Source organism: Urocitellus parryii, chromosome 9 (genome assembly GCF_045843805.1).
Source record: "Urocitellus parryii isolate mUroPar1 chromosome 9, mUroPar1.hap1, whole genome shotgun sequence".
Classification (NCBI taxonomy): Eukaryota; Metazoa; Chordata; class Mammalia; order Rodentia; family Sciuridae; genus Urocitellus; species Urocitellus parryii.
Window position 1 is genome coordinate 15,058,017 of NC_135539.1, and position 25,493 is coordinate 15,083,509.

Below are 25,493 nucleotides of genomic sequence, written 5' to 3' on the forward strand. Positions count from 1 at the left end.
AAGGGAAAAGAGTGCCTGGCAGCCTATCCAGATGTTTGTATGTCAGTGTTCTCTATATCAAAGGTAACATGGAAGTGTATACCTGTAATCCCAACAGCTCTGAAGGCTGAGACAGGAGGATCTCAAGTTCAAAGCCAGCCTCAGCAATTTAGTGAGGCTCTAAGAAACTTAGCAAGACCCTGTCTCTAAATAAAAGGGGCTGGGCAAGTTGACAGATTGTACTAAGCCATTAGCTTTCTGTCAATCTTCTTGTTCTCCCTAACATCTAGAGATAGTCTGTGGCCTTACACCAGATCTCCTGGAGAAAGCTAAATATGCAAACCATGACCTTGACTGCATTAGTTGAGGTTAGTAACTGTTAGAGTGAATGTTTGGGGCTGCAGTATGGCTCAGTGGTAAAGCACTTTCCTAGCATGCACAAAGCCCTAAGTTTAATACTCAGCACTGCAAAAAAAAAAATTAAGGGGTAAATATTTGTGCCCCCTTTGTCATAGGAGGATACAATAACTCACCAATCTGTAACCCAGGATAGTACCCTCCTCAGGATTTTTTTTTTTTAAAGAAGAATTTTTAATATTTATTTTTTAGTTCTCGGCGGACACAACATCTTTGTTGGTATGTGGTGCTGAGGATCGAACCCGGGCCGCACGCATGCCAGGCGAGCGCGCTACCGCTTGAGCCACATCCCCAGCCCCCCTCCTCAGGATTGAACCATTGTGTCACCCTCATCCCCTGAACTGCTGTTACTTTTAAGCAAATCAGTCTAAGGTTCTTTGTTATAGTAGCCCAAACTGGCTAAGATAACAACAGGGTTCAGGTAAAGAATGGTTGATAATAACAGGTAGCCTATAAGATAGTTTATGATACAGTTCTATTCATTCTCATATTATGAAACAAAATGTAAAATTCTTCATAATTTTTTATCCTGTAGATAAAATGCTTTGAAGATTTTATTTAAATTTAAAAATCATCAAATCACTTAAAAAGCCATATTAATGAATCTTATTAAAACAAATATAGGACTGAAGGTGTAGCTTAGTGATGGAGTGCTTCTAGCATGCCCAAGGTCCTAGGTTCAATCCCCAGCACCACAAAAATATTAACAAATAAATATATTTAATAAATATAAACTGTCATTCGGGCATATTGAATTTCATCAGCATACTGGATCACTTTTTGGACTCCCCCTGGAGATAAGATTTAGTGCTTTTTGGATCAGAAGACAAACCCTTACATGTTGAAATGTTGCTGAAACAGGAATGATTCTGGGAGCTTTAGAGAACTATTTCTAGTATCTGCCTACTTACCATCCGGTAGGTAGCTATCATACTGTAACCATTTAGAATCATACCAGTAGTTATGTAAAATGTCTGCTTTAAGAAAATCATCCTCTTATATAAGTTTTATTGTCCTTTAGTGTGGCCTCCATCTATAGCAGGAACATATGTATGTCAGTTAAGAATGCAGAAGACATTTAGAATTATACCTGATGGCACAGACTCTTGAGCCTGGGCTCAAATTCTACCTGTACGACTTACTAGCAGCATGATCTAGGGCAACACACCTCAGAGGTCTGACGATTAAAATTTTCATATACATAAAATACTAAAAGTACTTGGCACATGGTACTATATAAATGTCAACTAAAATTAATGACACTAACTTTTGATGATTCTTAGCTATAATCATTTCAATAGCCATAGTAGCAACTGAAATATAAATACTATGTAGTTTTATGTTAAAGATGTAAATGTTACTGTACTGGAATATAAATTCTAGCCCCCAGACAACTGGTCAAAATTTTTACCTTAAAAGAAGAATATTACCACTACTATAGTGAAATGGGAAGAGTAGCCTTCTAACTATATATATATTCAGAAAAAAAATTTTAAGTGGAAAAACATAAATCCTGATATTGAGTACAAATTGAGATCAGTGCATCTAACTGTATTTCAAATTGATAATGTCAAAAGGAAAAAAGAAGTAAGTAACTTTGGAATACTTTCATTGTATTCCCTTAATGGGATCTAGCCTAAGGACAAAAAGAACTATAAAGAAATATTGAACTTAGTAGGTAGCAAACATGCCCTGCAACTGCTCTGCAGGGGAAATGCAATCCCCATTTTTCTGATGAATAAGCATGTTCAGAGAGTGAAATGAATTAAATGATGCTTTGTCCACTGTATCATACAATTTTTCTTAAAGTATTGTTTCTGATGAGTCAGTCCTCTCCTATGCCCTGGTCTTTTATTGATATCATGCATAAGTGCTAATCAGAACCACATTTTCAAGAGCTTTCTAACCTCTTGAATTTCTTTTCATTCAAGAATTTCATCCCATATAATTATGCCCACCTTTTTGAAATCTGCCTTCCCGAATTAAAATGTAATTGACTATAACCACCCTTTTCTTTACAAGTTATAAGATGACATGAAAGCTTTTTCTCTAGATACTTATTTCCCCTACTTCATCAGTAACTAGTTTCCTGAATTTAGCTGATGTCAAAGTCATAATTGGATATAATCTGTATCAATAATTAAGTCTGAAAGTTGTGAGAGAGCTTTGTTCTTTTAGACACTAATCTATTTGTAACTTAGGATGTCTTAAGATGATTTGGTGTGAGACATGGAGTAGATTGCTAAAGAATGTAGTTGTTGGACCTGCGTTTTTTATGATGGTGGAAATAGGTATTATTTTATACACTGTGATTTTTGAAATGATTATTAAAGAAGACCAAAAAATGGCAATGAAACTTGTTGTTAAATGAACTGTGTACTTTGAAAGAGGGATGATAAGGTAGAAAATATGTAAATAACTTTTGAAGAGAAGTTACTATTTGAAATTTTGCAGAGTAAAAGTTATGGGAGGAATTAAACTGTTGAGGAATTAGTCAAATTTTGCTTAAAGTTCTTTGTATGGCAGATTTCCCATTTTTGTTGTTGCTAAAGCATTTGAAGACCCTCTTCTTCAGTTAGCACAAAGTGGAATTCTGTTTTCTGACACCCCTGAACAATCTTCATTATGTGTGGCTTTAAATGTAATTTTATGGCCAGGTGCAATGTCACATGCCTGTAATCCCAGCCACTGCTCATGAGGCTGAGGCAGGAGGATCGCAAGTTCAAAGCCATCCTTATCAAGTTAGCAAGGCCTTAAGCAACTTAGTAAGACTCTTGTGCCAAAAAATAAAAAGGGTGAGGATGTGGCTCAATGGTTAAGTGCCCTTGGATTTAATCCCCCATACTTACTAACTAAATGAATAAATAAATAAAATGTAATGTTATGTAATAGAGAAATTTTCAAGATTTCTAGGCCTAGGATTTTAGTATAATTTTTAAAAAGAGGTAAGGTTGGCAATCAGATTGATTTGAAAAAGTACTTTTTATCAGAATCAAGAATGTAAAATCATATTGTAGTTCTTTTATTATATTAGCTGTGTTTCTGAATGATTATTCCAGTATTTTCTGTTCAAAATAGCAGTTTGTGGGAATGTGCCACTGTCTGTGGAAGTCAGCATTTGTGAACATCTCTGTTGATATTTCTGAGGTTTTGACTCTGGATAAACATTCAAGAAAAATTAAACTGTTCTACCAAAATATTCCTAAATAATAAACTTTGAGCATAGCTATAGAAACAGACCTGGTTCATGTCTTAACTTCAGCTTTTTCTAAGTGGTACTAAGTAAGCACTCAAAATCTGATGGCAGCAGTTACTATTTATCCTTTTACCTTTTCCTTCTCCTCCAGCTTTCTGAGTGATAAGGAAAGAAAATTTCTTATGAGGGTCCTTTATTTTAATATTAGGGTTTTGAAATAGAGTTTCGGACAAAACTAGATTTTTCTGAACCAAAACAGTTGAGATACAGTTTGGGAAGTGAGAAGGAAAGCTGCTCAATACCTACTCCGCTTGTGCAATGGCAAGAAGGCTGAATTTCTAATTTGTTTCCTGCCCTCAATTCCTCTGCCTCAATATGAGAATTTCCCTATTCCTTCAGAGATAGTTACCTCACTAAAACATATTATCTCTAGGAGTTAATCATAACCTTTTGGAAGAACATCTGAATACAGTTTCCACTTTTAAAGTCTATATTTTGAGGTCATTAGATTATTAGATTTGTATATTTTTAAATTATTAGCTTCAGTTCTTTTCCTAGATTGTGCCCATCTTTTTTTTTTTTTAATATTTATTTCTTAGGTGTAGATGGACTCAACACAATGCCTTTATTTTTATGTAGTGCTGAGGATCGAACCCGGGTCCCGCCGGTGCTAGGCAAGCACTCTACCACTGAGCCACAATCCCAGCCCCTTAACATTTTAATCTTGAGACTAGATTCGTCTAGTGGCCTTGTCTAGTTGCCCAGGCTGACCTCAAGCTTGGGATTCTTCTGCCTCACCTCCCAAGTAGCTGGGATTTACAGGCATGTGTTACTGCCCAGCAGTGTGCACAACCATTTTAAGAGATGTCTTTTTTTTTTTTAACATTTTAAAAAAAATAGTTGTAGATGAACATGCAGTATCTTTATTTTCATGTGGTGCTGAGGATTGAACCCAGTGCCTCACACATGTGAGGCAAGCACTCTATCACTGAGCTAAAGCCTCAGCCCCTGAGATGTATGTTTTTTATCCAGAAAATATAAAGCCTGTAAGTAATAATGAATGAAAATCATTAAACTACTGGAGTTTTTGCTTCTTCATATATTTAGAATATAATCATTACACTAAATTGTTGTTTCGGGACACCATTTCACCCCCAGCAGATACCAAAATTCACCATGGGCAGGCCCCGTGTGTGTGTGTGTGTGTGTGTGTGTGTGTGTGTGTGTGTGTGTGTAGTGTAGTGTAATGTAGTATTTGCTTATTGCATGCACGTCTTCCTGTTTACTTTAAGTCATCTTTGGATTGCTTATGATGTCTAATATAGTTGTTGTACTGAGTTGTTTAGAAAATAATAAGGAAAAAAGTCTGTTTATGGTCCGTGCAGATGTATATTTTTTTCTTGAATTTTAAAATCTGAGGTGGTTTGAATCTGAGAATGTGGACCATGTGTATACAGAGGGCCAACTTATACTTGTACATACAAATGTAAATTTGCTTTGTTGTGATTACTCAGGTACACTAAGTAGAAGTCATAATATTTGTTTTCATACTCATTTCAGCTGTATCATGGATAGGCTGCTGGACTCTGGAATTTAGAGAGGATTTTAGTACCATAAGCATATAATGAAATATTCTAAATATCTGAAGGATGTTTTAAAGTCATTTCTAAAACAACTGCTTCCTTTTTAACTGACCTTTTACTAAGCCTCTTTTTGGAAACATTACACATAATCTACTCAATCTTGTTTCCTTTAATTTTTGTCTCAAACTTTACTTTTCCAAAAGTGATGTAAATCACACCCTTCGAGTTTTTGTACACTTCCACTCCACTTAGCTTTTCTTCTTCCCTGTACTTGAATGAGTGCATATCATCAGAGCACTGTTTCTGTTACCCTTTCTGCAGTGTTCTAAAAAGTCATAAAAGGCAAATTGTTTAGTATACATTCTTAACATTTTAAAAACCTCCAATTTTGAAAGCCTTCTTTCTCTGAGCTGTTAGATACATGTATGATTCATAAAATGAAACAGGGTTGCCTGTAGTTACTTCTTAATTGACTTGCCATTTAGAGTCTTCTGTCCTTGTCATGTATCTAGGGAGAAAAATCTAGCTTACTTTAATGTCCTATACATTATTACAGTTTGGGAAAATTCTCTTCAGAACTTTCCTGTTTTAAAGCTTTTACTTCTCCATTAATTTTGTCTCCAAAACGTGGTGTAGCAGTCAGTTGTGGTGGAACATTAAGTAAATATTCTGTTTTATTCTTAGAGATTTTCAAGCAGTTATTAGGACTTCTGGTAGACATTTCTAAATTATCATATAACTAATCAGTTTCACATAGAATTAATGGTAGTCTAAAAAGACTGTTTTCTTAGGTCCTTCCTGCCATAAACTCACACCTTTCCACCCCACCCCCAAATTCTGAAAATTTCCTGTGGCTTATGAAGTTCATTCTTAAATTTGAAGAAAATCTATACAAAGGGCATCACCATGTTAGACTGTAGATGGAATCTGTACTAACATTCACCCTGATTCAGAACTGTTCTCTTGGGTCTGATTTTGTAGACTTTCTTATAGATAGGTATTCCCTGGGATTCAGAACCTGTCACACATCACTGCGGGAGATGATTCAAATACAGAGTGTTTGAAAATCAAAACTGTATTTTCCAAACAGTCAAGTTAAATGTTTGTATATCTGAACAAAGCTTAACCAAATAAGACATCATTACTTTTCCATTTGAAAACTTGCCTAGAGCATCTGAACATTAAGTACTCCTTACATATTTTTAGGAAAATTATGCTCCAGTACTTTTCTCTTTACAATTAAATATCTTTAGTATTTTGTGACTTTTATTGTGAGGGGACTTTTTTTAAAGTGATCTTTTGAATTGAATTGACAGATGATCACAAAAATGATTCTGACTTGTGGTTAGTTTATCCCAATCTTTAAAAAATATTCATATTTTACCCTCTTTAGGCCAAGATGCAATAAAGAAGACCCAATTTTAGTGAGAGATGCAGACAAACAATTGGAATTCATGAGAACAGCACTAAGATCGTAGTAAGTGCCATTGCCATAGGAGCACATGAAACATGCCTCTCTGACTCAGGCATCGGTTAGAAATGGCTACATGGAAGAATGATGCCTAAACCAAGATCTAAAGAACATACAGGAATTGGTCAAAGAAGGAATCAGCATAAGAGTGTTTCAGGTAGAAGGAAAAGCAAATTGAAAGCTTCTGAGGTTAAAAAAGAAAATTTTATGTGGGTGTCCTGGAAGCTAGATGTGGTAACAGTAGATTGAAGGAAGAAGTGACATTGGATGGGTAAACAGGAACTAGATAATGGAGAGCTTGTTTTTTCATCTTCTTTTTCGAAAGAAAAGAGTGCTGGGTACATGGCATGCACCCATAATTGCAGTGACTTAGGAGGCTGAGACAGGAGGATCGCAAATTCAAGGTCAGTAACTTAGTGAGGCCTTAAGCAACTTTGTGAGAGTACTCCCCCTTTTTAGGTGTAGATGGACACAACACAATGCCTTTATTTTTTTGTGGTGCTGAGGATCGAACCCAGGTCCTGCCCATGCTAGCCTGTGCTAGGCAAGCACTCTACTGCTGAGCCACAATCCCAGCCCCCCTTTATATATATATATATATAAACATATGTGTGTGTGTGTGTGTGTGTGTGTATGTGTATGTATATGTATATGTAGAGAGAGCTCAGTGGTAAAGCACCTCTGGGTACTCAAGTACCCAAATAAATAAATAGAAAAAGAAAAGAATCTTTTGAGTTAGAATTAACAGTCCATTTAGCTTACTCCTTAAAAATGTACAACTCATCATTTTTTAGTGTATTCACAGAGTTGTAAACTATTGCTAATTTAGATTTGGTCAATTTTAGAATGTTTCATCACTTCAAAAGGAAACCCTGTCCCCTTTAAATATCAACCCCTACTTATCCCAGCCCTAAGCAATTTTCTAATTCTGTGTAATTTACCTATTCTGAATACTTGTAGACTTTTGTGACTAGCTTCTTTAACTTAGCATAATATTTTCAAGGTTCATCCAATATTATAATAAAATCTATTAATATTTCATTCAGTTTTTGTTACCATTGTATGGCTATGCCACATTTTATTTACTCATAGTCAATGTACATTTGGGTTTTTTCTACCTTATATGGCTATTGTGCTGCTATGAACATTCATATCCACACGCTTCTTTGTGTTTACTTGTTTTCATATCTCTTGCATATACACCTAGCAGAGAAATTGCTGAGTCATATGATTCTTTTAACTTGCTTTTTTTGGTATCAGGGATTGAGCCCAAGAGTGCTTAACCACTGAGCCACATCCTCAGGCCCTTTCATTTTTTATTTTGAGACAGGATCTCACTAGGTTGCCTATAGCCTCACTGAGTTGTGAGGCTGGCTTTGAACCTGAAATCCTCCTGCCTTAGCCTCCCAAGCTGCTGGATTACAAGTGTGCACCACCACACCAGCTTCTTTTTTTTTTTTTTTTAATTTATTTATTTTAATTTGTTATATATGACAGCGGAAGGCATTTCAATTCATAGTACATATAGAGCACAATTTTTCATGTCTCTGGTTGTACACAAAGTAGAGTTATACCATTTGTGTCTCCATACATGTACTTAGGGTATTGATGTCCATCTCATTTTACCATCTTTCCTACTCCCTCCTTTCCCTCCATACATGTACTTAGGGTATTGATGTCCATCTCATTCCACCATCTTTCCTACCCCCTCCTTTCCCCTCCCTCCCCTTTACCCTATCTAAAGTTCCTCCATTCCTCCCATGCTCCATCCACTCCTACCCCCATCCCCATTATGGACCAGCATCCACATATCAGAGAAAATATTTGGCATTTGGTTTTTTTGGGATTGGCTTATTTCACTTAGCATAATATTCTCCAAATCTCTCTGTTTATCTAAAAATGCCGTGATTTTATTCTCTTTTAATGCTGAGTAATATTCCATTGTGTGTATATGTACCACAGTTTCTTCTACTAACGGGCATCTAGGTTGGTTCCACAGTTTAGCTATAATGAATTGTGCTGCTATAGACATTGATGTGCACACCAAGCTTCTTTTAGCTTTCTGAGGAACTGACAATCTGTTCTAAAGTGGTTGGACCATTTTACTTGCCCACCAGCAGTGTAAGAGAGTTCCAGTTTCTTCACATCCTCACCAACAGTTGTTATACTTATTATACTGGTATGTAGTAGTTTTTTTTTTTTTTTCTTGAGGACATTTCTCTGATCTCTAATGATATTGAACATTTTTATATGCTTATTGGCCATTTCTGTAGCTTTGAAAAGATGTCTGTTCAGATCTCCTGCACATTTTAAAACTGGATTATTTGTGTATATTACAATAATAAAAGTTGTTTATAATTCTGTTACATTTTGTTGTTGGACATTGATTCACAAATATTTTCCCCCATTCTGTGTATTTTTTCTTTCACTTTCTTTTTTTTTTTTTTTAATTTTTTTTTAATATTTATTTTTTAGTTATTGGCGGACACAACATCGTTGTTTGTATGTGGTGCTGAGGATCGAACCCGGGCCGCACGCATGCCAGACGAGCGCGCCACCGCTTGAGCCACATCCCCAACCCCTCTTTCACTTTCTTGATTGTTTCCTTTGTTGCACAAAGATTTTCATTTTGATTAAATCTAGTGTATCACTTCTTGTGTTACTTTTGATTTTGGTGTCTTATCTAAGAAATATTTGTTTAATCCAATATCACAAAGACTTTCTTATTTTTATATGTGTGTGGTGCTAAGGATTGAACCCAGGGACAGTTAACGACCGAATCACATTCCCAGCATCCGCCCCTTGTGCCCCCTGTGCCCTCCACCCCTTTTAATTTAGAGACAGTGTCTAAGTTGCTGAGGCTGGCTTTGAACTTGCAGTCCTCCTGCCTCAGCCTCCCAAGTTACCAGGATAACACATCCAGCCTAAATTCCTTCTTTTTTTTTTTTTTTTTAAGAAAGAGAAAGAATTTTTTAATATTTATTTTTTAGTTTTCAGTGGACACAACATCTTTATTTTATTTATATGTGATGGTGAGGATCGAACCCAGCACCCCATGCATGTCAGGCGAGCATGCTACCGCTTGAGCCACATCCCCAGCCCCTAAGTTCTCTTTCTTTCTTTTTTTTTTTTTTTTTTTTTTTTTTTTTTTTAATGGTGCTGGGGATTGAACCTAGGGCTTTGTGCATGTGAGGCAAGCACTCTACCAACTGAGCTGTATCCCGGCCCCCTAAGTTCTCTTTCAGATGACATTTTCTCTTCACCAGTAGTGCAATGCAATCACCTTATAACAGTATCGCCAATTTCTCCCTCCTATTTCCTATAACATTGCTGTCATTCGTTTTGCTTATCCATAGCTGCAATCACTGAATACATTTTTGCTATTATTTTGAATAAACTGTTATCTGTTAGATAATTAAGGATTAAAAAATAAGATGTTTACCTTTATTTATTCCTTTACTAATGCTCTTTCTTTGTATAGATTTCAGTTTCTGACTTGTATCATTTTTCTTCTTTCCAAAGAATTTCTGTTAACGTTTCTAGCAAGGCTAATCTTCTGATGAAAATTACTCTCAATAGTTGTTTGTTTGAGAAAATGTTTCTGTTTCACTTTTGAAGGATAATTTTATTGGATACAGAATTCCTTTTTTTATTTTAGCCCTTTACTATATTTCATTCCACTATCTTGTTGCTTGTGTGGTTTCTGATAAGTCTGATATAATTCTTTTTTAAATATTTTGTTTAGTTGTAAATGGATACAATACCTTTATTTTGTTTATTTGTATGTGGTGCTGAGGATCGAACCCCAGTGTCTCATATGTGTGAGGCAAGCGCTGTACTGCTCAGCCCCAGCCCCAGTCCCAGCCCCAGCCCCAGCCCCTGGTATAATTCTTACATTTGTCCTCTATAGATTAAGGTGTTTTCCCCATCTGGCTTCATTCAAGATTTCCTTCTTGTTTTTCATTATCTGCAGTCTGAATATGATATATTTATGTGTAGATTTTGTCTCCCTTGATCTCTTTGGGATTTAGAGACTTCTTAAATAAAGCCTGAGAACTCCAGGTTTTGTAACTGTATTCCCCTGTTATATAGGAGCTGTATTGATGTTATGGTAAGGTGTACAAGCAGAGAAAGTGTTCTGTGATTAGGTCCAGTCAGCCTGGGCCCTGACTTATGACCTTCATAAGTGTTTCTTGGCCTTCTTCCCCTCTTAAGTGAGATAGAAAGGCTAGAGACAGGTGGTATTAGGTATTCAGCTGGGCTTTACTGAAATGGTTTCTTTTTAGCCATGCCTTTTTTAGAAGAACAGATGCTCTGAGCTTATTTCATCAACTGGAAGCATGTAGGGATTTTTTTGATTTTCACTGTGAGAACCTGGTAGGTTCCTTGAGAAAAATCTCAAAAGGTATATCCCCCCCCCCCACAGCCGCCAAATTAAACCTCCTTGGATTTGTGTGTGTGTGTGCATGCATGTGCACACACATGCAAGTGCCCTTTTTTTATTTTTCATTTTGAGATAGGATCTCATTAAGTTGCCTAGCTGGCCTCAAATTTGCCGTCCCCCTGCCTCAGCATCCTGAATAACTGGAATAACAGATGTGTGCCACTGTACCTGGTCCCTATGGCATCCTTGGAATTTTTAACTATCAAACTTGACCACACAGAGCCTCTAGGAATTCACCTGTTAACATTTTTATGTTTTTCTAACCTAGTAAAGGTTCCCATAGAGGTTTGGAAATTTGTGGTTCATTAAGCAATGATTGTATGTGCCTTTTGTCTCTCCAGTTCTGCAGGCAGCATTTTGTCTGTGACTTCAATTCTCTGATGGATCTAAGGAGAGTTGTGGATACTTAATTTGTTTAGTATTTTTCTTGTTTTATGGACGAGAGTGAAATTTCTAGGCTCCTTGCTTGCCTGAGTGGAAATCAGATGTTCCTACTTTAAAAAAAAAAAATTAGTTGTAGATGGACCAATGCTTTAATTTTATTTAATTTATTTATTTATATGTGGTGTTGAGGATCAAATCCAGTGCCTCACACATCTAGGCAAGCACTCTACCACTGAGCTACAACCCCAGGCCACCTACTTATTTTTTGAAATTTATTCCTATAGAATTTAGGGGGCTCTCCTAACCCTAGTACTGGGGTTTGAAGTCTGGGACAATTAACCACTGTGCTACATCCCTCACCTTTATTTATTTATATTTTGATGGGGGGCTACGGGGGCTTGAACTCGGGGACACTCAACCACTGAGCCACATCCCCAGCCCTATTTTGTATTTTATTTAGAGACAGGGTCTCATGAGTTGCTTAGACCTTGCTATTGTTGAAGCTGGCTTTAAACCCGTGATCTTCCTGTCTCAATCTCCCGAGCTACAGGAATTATAGGTGTGCACCACCATGCCCAGCTATATTTTTATTTTTTGAGATAAGGTCTCTCAAAGGAGCTGAGTCTGGCCTCATAACTATAGTCTTCCTGTGTCAGCCTCCCAAGTTGCTGAGATTACAGGCAGGCACCCCTGTACCTGGCTGCTTTGGGAAGGTTTTGTTTAGTTATAGGTTTATTGGGAGGGTTGAGGTTTTAAATTCAATACTTTCTTGAGTTTGGGATTAATCATTGCTAATATTATAGGAATACAATTTATTTTTGCATATCGATTTTGTATTCTGCAACCTTTCTAAATTCATTTATTCTGATAGTATTTTAGAAGATTTATTTTTCTTGCTTGATTGCTTTGGCAGGAACCTCAAGTACAACATTGAGTAGAAGTCACAAGTGTAGGGCTAGGGAGATAGCTCAGTTGGTAGAGTGCTTGCCTTGCATGCACAAGGTCCTGGGTTCAACCACAGCACCACAAAAAAAAAAAAAAAAGGAAGAAGAAGTCTTATTACAAATCTCAAAGGGAAAGCATTCAGTCTTTCTCAAGTATGTTAGCTGTGAATTGTTTTGGGTTTTTTAATTATTGCTTTGTTTGGGTTTCTTTTGTTTTTTGTTTGTTTGTTTGTTTTTTCAGGTAAGCTTTGAGCACATTCACTTGTATAGCCATAATGGTAATATTTTTGTAAGCTATCCAAATTGTGTAGTCACTAGTTTGTTCCTTCTTTTTACTTATATTCTGTATCTTAATTTATTTATTTTTATGTGGTGCTAAGGATCAAACCCAGTGCCTCACACATACTAGGCAAGCACTCTACCACTGTGGCATAAATGTACCAGAATTTGTTTAATCATTTGCTTTGTCAGTCTTAGGACATTATCATAGCACCCAAAATGGTACCTAGCACATAGAAGGCATTCATTATATACATGTATATATTGAATGAATGGAATCTAATAAGGAAGGAGAGAGATTAGTTAAAAACTTATTAGAATAATTTTAAAATGAGGGCATAAAGAGATGGACAAGATTGAAAACAGTGGAAATTGTTGGAAGGAAAGAATAAATAAGAAAGGTTACAAAGGAAGAATGATTTTTCATTATTAGAGGAAATGATAAAAGGCAGCAAGAAAGATTCCAGGATTTCCAATTAAATACTAAAAGTCTCATTCTCATTATTAAAATGTCTGCCTTTCTCTCCTCTTACAACTTTTTAAAAATATTTTTTTAGTTGTAGTTGGACACAATACTTTTATTTTTATTTATTTTTATGTGGTGCTAAGCAAGCGCTGAACCACTGAGCCACAACCCCAGCCCTCCTCTTAAAACTTTTTATGTCCAAGATTTGTGCCTAGAATATAGAGATGGACAGTAAATATTTGGATAAATGAAAACTAAGGAAATCAGAAGCTTACATCTTAGATGCATTTTATATGTAAAGTAACAATAGGACATTGAAGCATGGGACATTGACGGAGGGTAAGGCTAAAAGTTTGGAAAGAATGAGGGCCTTGGGATTTACAGCATTTAAGTGGGGAAAGTACCACGAAATAGAAGAGACAACCTTCCACATAGGAGAGAAACAGGAATATGGTCTCAAGAAGGCAAAGACAAGAGTTACAGTCAGGAAGGAAAAGAGTTATCAACATTATATGCTTCAGACAGCTGAAGAAAATGACGAGAAGATCTTCAAAGTTATCGATTAAGAGGACATGATGTTGAGAAGAACAATTTAAATAGAGCAATGAAGTGAAAGTCATAGTACAGCGTGAGGATGAGTGAGAGCTAGAGAAGAGAGACACTGGGGAAATCTGAGGGAGAGTCATTTAAGGGAAGTATTTTTTGTTTCGTTTTGTTTTGATTTTATAAATATGTAAGCATATTTTGAGAGAGAAGCATCATCCTGTAGTCTAAGACAATGGTCAAATTTCTGATTGATTAAGAATAACATGGGGGACTGGAGCTGTACTCAGAGGGAGAGTACTTGCCTAGCACATGGGAGACACTGGGTTTGATCCTCAGCACCATATAAAAATAAAATAAAGGCATGCTATCCATCTACAACTACAAAAAATTTTAAAAAGAAAAAAATGTGGAAGCTGGGCATGGGGTGCACACTTGTAATCCCAGTAGCTCAGGAGGATCCTGAGTTCAAAGCCAGCCTCAGCAATAGTAAGCAACTCAGTGAAACCCTGTTTCTAAGTAAAATACAGAATGGGGCTGGGGGTGTGGCTCAGTAGTTGAGTGCCCCTGAGTTCAATTCCAGGTACCCCCCCCCCCAACAAAAAAAATAACATGGAGATTTTATTTAAAATGCAGATTGCTGGCATCACTTATAGAGAATCTTATTCAGCAGGTCTGGGGTCAGAAATTCTCATTTTTAAAACAAATTGTACTTCCACTTACCCCAATTTGCACCTAGTAGATTCTGATGTAGTTAAGTACCAAGACCTTACTTTGATTAAGATTGGGCTGGGAAATAATTGGAAATGATTTTTAAAGAAAAAAAAGTGTAAAGGGTTAAACTTCGAGAGGAAGATCATCATCTTAAAGAACAAAAACAAGAAGAAATGGTACTAGGGAAGTTTTGAGACGAGAAACAGATTCAGAGGCGTTTTGGAGTGCCGAAGAGGGCAATTAAAGTTGCTTCATTTGCATGACCTTGTTTTTTTACTTCTAAGAAGAAAAGTTATCTACTGTGGGTAGGCATGAGAAAATTTTAAGTGTGGTTAAAGGTTTGAAACTGCTGCTGTGAAGGATGTACTTGGGTCACCAAGAAGGAACGTAAACCTGCACTAAGCAGGAGTAGGGCCTTAAATTTAAGTAGGTTGCATGAGTTTATCAGTGGACCCAGTCAGTACTGATCTGACACTTTTAAAGTGAGGAGTAGTCCAGAAAACATAACGTCTTCTCTTGATGATTCTCTTATTTCATCAAATGTAGAGTTACTTAAATATTTCATGATGCTTTTAGCCTGTGCCACTTCGTAGAATGATTTCACATATTTACAGAATATAAAGCATTTAAAATTTACCTTTCATCCAAAAAGTACTTCCTGTGATTTTCTTGAATACATTTACATTCATTCTCTGTCCTCTCTAAGTTTCTATGAATTTTGATCACAATTCATGATGCTTGCCATCATTTTACAGATTGATGTTTCTACAGCCAGCCATTGAGGGTATTTATTTCACTTGGGCAAGAGAAGTTATCACCAGGTAAATGCAGTGCCCTGGTTTAGGGCAAAACTCCAGTCTGCTGAGTTTTTCTCACATTTACATAAATATAGTCAGTTTGAACAAAGTGGGGAGGAGCACATGGGTTCTATGCAGCTTGTTCTACAGTTTTATTAACGCTGTCAGTAACTCTCTGAAATAGAAATTAGAGTCTCTCCATTTACAAATAAGGAAACTGAGACTCACATCCCTAGATCCCATGTAAGTCATATAGTAAAGAAGCTGGACAGCAAGAAGTCAAACCTTTATCTCTCTTATTCAACACCCCAAAACTCCTTTTTATATCATATGCAGAGTATAATGCAGTCTAACCAATTATGTTTCATGCATAAAATAAAATAACAATAGGACCATTGATTAATTAATAGTTTCTAATTGGAAACAATTTATTTCTCATTCTAGATCAATAATTAAAGAAATGCATTGTTGGGAATTAATAAAAGGAAAGTTTTTCCTCTGTTTCTGTGATCAGTTCTTCTAAACCCCTTAGACCTTTAGATTGCTAGTATGACACTTAGAAATTCACCTTTTTTTTTTTTTTTTTGCTGGTGCTGGGCCTTGTGCATGTGAGGCAAGCATTCTGCTAGCTGAACAATATCCCCAGCCCCCAAAATGCACATTCTTTATGAGGACAAATAAAAGTTATAAATAGTATGAATTTAAGTTTTCTGGGTTTCTTTCCTAGTAAATTCAGATGGTATCCAGCATTTTTAGCCACAGTAATATATTTACATTGCCATATCACTATGTCTTATATACAGGGATTATTTTTCCTTAAAAAAAAAAAATATATATATATATATCTTTACATTGCTCATGTGGCTGCACCTCTTCTCAGACTGTTCACACACTCTTGACTCACCTTCCTATGTATTGTCAATGAATATTCATTGAGCAGTTCTTTTGTTTCAGCCATTATACTGGGTGTTCCAGAAAGTTTCCTTGGAAAGTCTAATGTTTTCTGAAAATTGGAATTCATTAATTTAAAAATTAAGTGGAACACTTGCTTTGGCCACATGTATTGGAGCAACATATAAATTAGCAAGATCTCTGCACAAGAATGGCTTGCAGATTTGTCAAAAAAAAAAGTAAATAGAACCAAATATACTATGCTTTTCTATTCATGGAAATTATGTCTTGATTTAAGACTAAACCATTTCTTTCTGCCAGCCATAGAGTAAGATGAGTTTGTTTCTTTTAGGTCCTAGATACAGAGTCTGATCAAAGTCTAGGGGTTTATGTGTACTGACAGTTGCATTTATAATCAAGGGGACTTGCCCCAAATAAATGATCAGTTTAGGTAGGTTGAGACATTCTGAAATGCCAATTATGTACAAATAGAATAGAAAATAGTTACATAGAATGCAAACTCTTTGAAGGCTTACATAATTGTTTAATTACCTGTTCCCCCAAATTAGGTAGCCAGAAGTGTTTTGTTTCATTATAGGTACAACATGTCAATATTAATGATAATAAATAACTAATTTATTAAGTCATTGTTCTTGTCTTTTGGCAAGAATAATTTGACTTAAGTAAATGCAGTGCCCTGGTTTAGGGCAAAACTCCAGCCTGCTGAGTTTTTTCCACGTTTACATAAATATAGTCAGTTTGAACAAAGTGGGGAGGAGCACGTGGGCTCAACCTGTGAAGTAGGTACTATTTATGATCCTCCTTTTACAGATGAAGAAAGTAAGGCAAAGAGAGGATCGGTAGCTTGGTCAAGTTACAGGGTAAGGGGCAAAGCCCCAAGCCAACCTGCTATGTTACTTACTGTCCTCTTAACCACAACTTAGCTAGCTGATGACTATTATATTATTTATGCTGCTTTTCACTGGTCCTAACTTGGTAAGTCAGTCAGCATGATCCAACTATATTTTATAGTCAAGAAATCAAAATAACAGCAAGTCACACACAATGATTTAATGAATCTAAATAAACATGTTGAGCAAGAAAAGCAAGTGTGGAAGAATAAATTATATTTGTATGAGGGTCAGAAACATAGAACTAAACATGTTCAGGGGGAAATATAGTAAAGCTACAAATAAGGAAATTAATAATCTAAAATCAATATTGACTGGAGGATAGCTGGGCATGGTGACATACACCTGTAATCCCATCAGCTTGAGAGGCTCAGACAGGAGGATCGAGAGTTCAGAACTAACCTCAGCAAAAGCGAAGCAATAGTAAACAACTCAGTGAGACCCTGTCTCTAAATAAAATGCAAAATAGGACTGGGGATGTAGCTCAGTGATCAAGTGCCTCTGAATTCAATCCCTTACACCCAATAAATAAATAAATAAGACTAGGGGAAATGAAAGATTTTAGAGAGGTCACATGGGGGATAATAAAAGTAGTAATAATGCTCTTTTTTTCTTAACCTGTCATGACTTTTTTAACTTCATGTATGTTTTATAAATACTTCTTATATTTACTAATTATTTAACTAAAAATATGTTTGGGAAAGCAAGATGTGAAAAATAAATGTTACCATGACTGTGTGGAGCACTTTTTAAAATACAGGCTACATGAGCATACGTACACATATCCATCATCTCTTCCATAAAGAAGCTGGTAATAGTAGTTTTTGCCTCAAGGGAAGAGGACTGCATAGCTGGAGATCAGTTGTTGAAAGGAAATTTACTTATCATGCCATTTGAATGTTTATAGTAAATGTATATACTACATATTAAAATTTTACTTTAAAAATATGTGTAAGTAATTTATCATTTGTGAGATTCCTGGAGAAATTTCAATATCATTTCTAACCTTGGTGACTTTGCAGGTTTTACCAAACCATATATGAAATGAAAGGTACATTTTTATTGACTAGGTACTTTACCTGTCACACTAATTTTTCCTTGAAGCTTAAACACCATGCAATATAACATTCATAACACAGAGATTATATTCTTAGCCCTTAGCCTTACTTCTTTTTATATTGCTTACTGAGGAATCTTTGAAGTTCTGTTCAATTTTTTAAACATTTTTTTGAGGAAAAAGTGTCCTTTCTTATTTCCCTTTGTATTTCAACTCTTAGTGTAAGAGCACTAGCCCTGAAATTAGACAACACTGTACCATTAGAATATATGTGTATCTTACTAAGATATTTGTCTACAGTAGGAAGCAAAAGTTAACCTTTGTTCCCCCTGCCTTGAATATTTAGGGAGAGGATCTAATTGAATACTTTTTTTTTTTTTCTCAAAACTAATCATAAGTATTTTTCCACATTTTCTCTTTAGGGTTTTACTACTTAATCAAATTTATTTAAACATGTCAAAGGCATTTCTTTTTAAGTGTTCCATCAATTCTCTTTCATAAAGATAGGTTTTTTTTTTTCATTTATGTTCTTTGTCTCTGGTATAATTGATTATAAATATTACCTATTTAGCTGACTCATGAATTCTCATACTAATACAAGTTATCGTCCTCCTCCTTTCTCCTCGGTTGGTTTTAAGGGAGGGCAAATCTGGTCAATCTCTGTGCAATGTCCCACATCACTTTGGTACTAATGGGTACTGTAAGGGATTGATGTCATTTTGTCTTAGTAGCATGGCATCTGCTGGTCACCTTAAGAGTCAACAGCATTTTCTGCTGGGTACTGCAAGCACAGTTACTGTTTCCTCTAGGTTAAATGTTGATATGTTAGTCTTCTCCAAATGACAGGATACTAAGAGGGAACAACTTCCGTTCCATGTTACACCCTGACTAGAGCAGTCCCATGACAGTACTGCCACTTCTCCACAATCACTCCTTTTCTATGACAGATGATAAAACTTTCTTCATTACTATGTAATGAATGTAAATCAGTTTAATGTAAATCAGTTTCTTGAAAAAGAGTGATCCTTAGAGCTCAAGTCACAAAAATTCTGTTCCACATCAGGTCTCTTAATGGAAAGTGGGTCAGCAGGTGTTTCTTAGAGGAGAAGTTGAAAATTGTAGTCACCTTAACCTTTAACTTTGAACCTGTTTGCTGTTGCTTTCCTCAGCTTGGTCCAAAAAGAACAGTAAAGCTAAAAAAGCAAGTATTGTTTTTATTTTGTTTGGGGGATATAGAGATAGTAATCCTGTTTTGATAGAGTTAGCAAAACCAAGTTTGTACCGGCTGCTAGACCTTCTTGCTTTGCCCAGGAGCCTTCTCTTGGCTTATCTACTCCCATTTCTAAAGCTTTTGCTTTGGGGGGGGGGGCAGGGAATTAAGAATCTTTCTGGTTTTTCTGTATTTTCATTTTATTATCCCAAGAACCAACCTCGTTCATTAGGAAATCAGCATATTCTCCAAGACATATCAAGATACCAGTTAGCTGGCCATGTTAAAATTGCATTTCTGATTGTATTTTAGGTACATCATCAGTCCATAAAGTAAATGAGAACATTAACAGGATTCTTAATTTTATATGGATATCTCACTGAAGTGTTACTTGTCTTTATTATCTTATTGAGATAAAGCTTGTTTTTTTCTCTTTCCCTTCTTCTTAAGTTAATGATAAATAGTGTCATTAACTTGAAGTTACTATTTAAATTAATCTCTTCCTTAAGATAAATGATAATTGTCTACTGCCTAATTTGTCTTTTATTTTGGAAAGAGAAAAATATGATAAAATATGGTATCTCATCTGCCTTTGTGCTGCTACAACAGAATGCCTGATACTAGGTAATTCAGGGCAGAAATTTATTTTTCACAATTCAGGAGACTAGGAACTCTACGTATCAAGGCATTTTAGGTTAGGTGTCTGGTGAGGGACCAGTCTCTTCTTCCAAGATTGTACCTCGATCCTCTGCATCCTCCAAAGTTCCTCAATGTTAGAAGAGTTCCCATAAGTTCTTTTGATGGTGGCATTAATTTGTTTGTGAGGGTGAAGCTCTCATGACCTAGACATCTCTCATTAGACCCTACCTCCCAATATGGTTGGAATCAGGATTCAAGTTTTCAGCACATTTTAGGGGATATGTTCCAATCATTGCATGTGGGTCCTCAACTATTAGGCACAAAATTTATATATTTTTTAAAAATATTTTTTAGTTTTTTAGGTAGACACAATATTTTATTTTTATGTGGTGTTGAGGATCGAACCCAGCACCCCGCGCGTGCCAGGCAAGTGTGCTACCGCTTGAGCCACATCCCCAGCCCACAAAATTTATATTTATATTAATATTCATTGAGAACATATTATATGGGCACTGTGCTAAGCATTAGATACACAGAGAAAAATAATGTAGATGCTAACCACACATTGAACTTATTGTAAACAATAAGAGAGACTAGAGACAAAAACTTTTTTTTTCATGGAAATATAATTATCATAAGTGCTGTGAAAGGAGAAATGTAGTTTAATGAGTACTTGTAATAAGGAGTAAGATACTAGGAAAGTCTTTCTTAAGAAAACAATACCTTGGGGCTAGGGTGGGTTCGATCCTCAGAACTGCATTAAAAAAACAAAAATAAAAGATATTGTGTCCAACTATTGCTAAAAAAATAAAGAAAAGAAAACAATATCTTAAGAATGAAAGGAAGTGCAGGAGTTAGCAAGAGAATGAGCAGGAAATGGTGATGCAGGCTAAAGGAGTAGCATGGTCCAGGCCTTGAAGTGGGAAAGAATCTGGTATATTTAGGAGCTAAAGAAAACCAGTGGGGCTAATCTCATTGAGAGAAAGGCAACTTTGGAACAAATCTGAAGAAATTGTTGCTATGTTCTGTATAAATTTATTAACAAGCTAGTTTTATAAGAATCTTACTTTGTAATAACTTGGCTTTTTTAACTGAGACTTTCTGTTACAATACAGTAAACTTCTCCCTCCTGCCAGATACATTTGTCATCTTTTTTTTATGTTCGCTATTATTTGTTCAAACAATGAATAAACTTTGTAACTAACTGATCTTCCAAAGGCAGTAGTTGATATTTTCTAAGCATATAGGTTAGGCAATGAGAAGAAAAGGCATTGAGAACTATTCTGAGTGTATTTTTGTCCTGTAAATCTTGAGATGACATGATTTTTAGCTGTATGTCCAAATGTAATAAAGGAAAGTTAATACTTCTTTGCAGTCGTCGTCGTCGTCATCTTCTAATTCTCCTCCTCCTCCTCCTCCTCCTCCTCCTCCATCATCATCATCATCATAAGCCATTGAACATATCTTAGATGGCTTTAAAAATAATAAATGTTTATTACTTTGGTGTTCTGTCTTGTGATGTCTCTTATTGCCAAAGGTTCAATTAGGTATTAGAGTTGGGGGTTGCCCCTTTGCCACTAAGTAGCTACAGAAAGCAAAATGAGAAATTATTAAATTGACTGTGCATGGTCGTCCAGACCTGTAATCTCAGCTACTCCAGAGGCAGAAGCAGAGGATCACAAGTTTAAGATTAGCCTGGAGAATTGAGCAAGACCCTGTCTCAAAATAAAAAAAAAATAAAATAAAGAGGGCTAGGGATGTAACTCAGTGGTAGAGTGCCATTGGGTTCAATCCACAGTACTAGGGGGGAAAAAGTGTTGGTAAGTTGGACTCTTAAAATATTGATCCTTAAAATCCTCATTAACAACATTTAAAGGCAAGACTGAGGGAAAATATTTGTAAAACAAAGTCAGATGATGGACTTGTATTTAGAATATATGAAGAATTCTTAGATTCAATAATAAGACAACTTGATTTTTTATAGGCAAATGATTTAAATAGATCAGAGATAGCAAATAAATGAACATATGTTTTATATTATGAGATATTAAGAAAACACAAAACCACAATAAGAGATTTCTATGTACCCACCTTTACAAACTATTAAGACTGCTAATTTCAAGTGTTGATGAGTATGGGGAGAAGCTGGAATTTTCACAGGAAGGCAAAATGGAACAGCCACTTTAGAAAGCACTTTAATAGTTTTTTATAAATTTAAACACACACTTACCATATGACCAATGTTTTTACTTCTGTTAACACAAGAAAAAGAAAGCATGTAACTAAACAAAGACCTGTACATAAATGTTTGTAACAGCCTTATTAGCAAACAGTGTCTGTGATTCTATTTTATAAAATTCTACAAGAGGCAAAACTCTACTGATAGAAGGCAGGTCAATCTTGGGAATCTGGTGGAGCAGATTGCAAAGGAGCCTGGGAACTTTTAGGGTGAGATATATGTTCTATATCATGATTGAGATGATGGTATACAGTTGTCAAAATACATTGAATTGTACATTTTTAAATGATTGGCTTTATCATATCTAAGTTATATCTTAATAAAATTAAACAATTATGAAGGATTTTTAGGAACCCTTTAAAAATACTTCATTTGTAAAATGGAGCAATAGGCCATGCAGTGAAGTTTCTTGCTCAAAATTACATGAATAATGTGCCTGTGGATGGAATACTTATCACCAGATTCCTAGTTCCATGAGGCTGCACAGTTCCCTTGGCATTAGGTCACATCCTGTTATGTACTGTGTTGTGCTTTTTAACTTTGTGTGAATGTGCACCTTGGTTTTCTACATTTAAGTTTATGAAATACAGAAATTCTGTTCTTCACTATACTTCCCACATTGTGCTGCACAGCACAAAGAGCTGTAAACAAATGTTTATAGCAACTTTATTCATAATAGCAAACAGTATATGATTGCACTTTATAAAATTCTACAAGATGCAAAACTGTACCGAAAGAAAGCAGATCCATCTTGGGAGCTGGGAAGAGGGGATAGAATGCAAAGGAGTCTGAGTGAGTATTTGCTGAATGAATGAAAGCTTAGTGTGGCATGCTGTGCCTAGCAGACTTGGAGAGAAGTCAGACCTATCTCATGGAGTGGTGCCAGACTTCTCAAATTCATCAGAGACCTCCTCTAATATATGATTTTCCTAAACCACCATCTTTTTGCTTAAGAGATCATGTCTACCACAAATGTAAGCTAATTAATGAGAGATTGATTTTATATATTTCTGCAAAAGCTTCAGTAGTATGTTCTAACGTTGAAAATTGAGAGATATCACCTTACATTTTCAATCTGAAGCCAAATATAACTGCAGTGAAAACACACACTCCTCTTCAAGATTAAATGGAAGAGCAGCTGTCATAATCAGAACTTCCATTTTTCTCCAAAGCCTTCCAGTTTTAAATCCATCCTTTTCTGTAATTGAGAGACCATACTAATGGCACAGAATAAACACATGTATCAATGTTAAACTAGCTTTCCTCATATATACAAGTCTCCAAACTTTGATAATTATAACTCACTTAAAAAATTTTTTTAGAATTTGATGGACCTTTATTTTATTCATTTATTTATAGCAGTGCTGAGAATTGAACGAGAGTGCCTTGCACATGCTAGGCAAGCACTCTACCACTGAGCCACAACCCCTGCCCCATGACTCATTTTTAAATTAGTAGGTCTATATAAATTAAACAGAAAGTTTTTATTTTTATTTTTTCATCTAAACCCAAGAAAGCAAGGAACTCAAAGATATTCCGAGAAAATAATACATTTAATAGGAAGACAAAATTCCACAGATTGTGTTATCTTTCTTAAAGTAAAAGTACATATTTTAATTGAAATAGCAGTATATCTCTAATAATACTTAACATTTATCAGGTTCTTACTCTGTGCCAGGCATTTGTTCTAAGTGCTTCATACACATTCTCTGTCTTAATCTGCACAATATTGTGAGATCATTCTTTCCCCATTTATAGTTAGGGAAACTGAGATACACAAAGGTTAAATATCTTGCCCCAGGGGGCTGGAGTTGTGGCTCAGCGGTAGAGTGCTCACCTCGCATGTGCGAGGCCCTGAGTTTGATCCTCAGTACCATATAAAAATAAATAAATAAAATAAAGATATTTTGTCCAACTAAGAAATAAATATTAAAAAAAAAAAAAAACTTGCCCCAAATCTCACTTCTACTGAGAAATGGACCTGGATTTTAAGCTTAATCTGGAACCTGAATTCTAACCACTAATATACTTTTCAAGAAAACAGATATATGACTAAATAGTTTAGAATTTGATTTGGTTTTAAAGGATTACTGTACTTACATAAATTAAAGGGGTATACTTTTGTTAGAAAATTTACTTTGAGTTGTTTCATATTGGAGTATAAACTAGTTGCAAAAGAACAATTATTTTGACAGACCCAGAAATCATAAAATGGAATTTTGCTAAACTCAGAAAAGTTAATTATTGTCATTTACTCTACAGTTTTCTTCTGAGAAGGTGATGATGCACATTTTCTGGACTATGTAAATAAATGAGACAAATAGGAATATTCTTTTTGATGTTTGAGTATAGCCCATAAATGACCAAAGTTCCTTGAAGGTAGGACAAGAGACTAAAATCAATGCAAGGAATCCTACTGTTCTTTCTTTTTTATAAGTGCTTTTTATGGGGGGTACAGGGGAGTATATCCAGGGGCGCTTAACCACTGAGCCACATCTCCTGTCCGCTTTTGTTTTTTATTTAGAGACAGAGTCTCACTGAGTTACTTAGGGCCTCTCTAAGTTGTTGAGGCTGACTTTGAACTCACAATCCTCCTGCCTCAGCCCCTGGAGCAGCTGAAATTACAGGTGTGCGCCACCACACCCACCCCTGTTGTTTTTGAGACAGAGAAAGAGGGATGTTTCTTTAAGGAGAGGTATATGCAAAAATAATCCACACAGTTTCAGCACCATAATGAAAATACAAATAACCTGGATAGGAGCAGACCTCAAACGGATGAGCAAGCTTTCCTTTATTCCACAGGGGAGTCAATCAGGCACTGGAGGAGCTCATTTTCTGAGTAGAAAAATGGTCATTGGTTATAGAGGGGCTCTTGAGTTTTATAGTCTACAATGAGGGTGAATTAATCATTGCAGACTGAGGCAGAATGTATCAGTTTGGGCAGTCTGAAAAAAGGCTGTAAAAAGTCTGAAACTCATTGTCACCTGAACTCAGTGTTCACTGCTTATCTTCTTCCTCTGGGACCCATTGTTACCCAGAGCTTCACTATTTGCTTTTCTCCTTCCAGGACTCATTGGCAATGAGAAAGAGTAAAAGTCCAGGGCCCAGTATTTGCCTCCTCCCATCAGGACCCATTGTGGTTAGGAAGGGATGAATGTTTGCTTTTGGTGGAGATGCTGGGGATGAACCCAAGAAGGGAAGAAAGTGTGCTCCCCACCCCCTTAGGGCCTACTGTTTCTGGGGAAGGATTAACTGGCAGAGGACTAATGATTGCCTTCCTCCTCCCTCTTCCTCCAGGTCAGACAGTTTTGGGGGAGGTTGTCATTTCC

General features: G+C 35.9%; 1 protein-coding gene across 2 annotated transcripts in view; it reads left to right on the plus strand.

The window, feature by feature from the left end:
- Positions 1 to 25,493, plus strand: part of Mosmo (modulator of smoothened) — a 57,660-nt gene that overhangs the window by 11,701 nt on the left and 20,466 nt on the right. The window contains exons 2-3 of one of the 2 annotated variants that reach the window (XR_003301095.2): positions 6,569 to 6,652; positions 9,122 to 9,256. The exons of the other annotated variant lie outside the window; for it this stretch is intronic. The gene's annotated coding sequence lies outside the window, so the exon portion shown is untranslated. Of the gene's footprint in view, positions 1 to 6,568; positions 6,653 to 9,121; positions 9,257 to 25,493 lie in introns of those variants that run through there. 2 annotated transcript variants of the gene reach the window in all.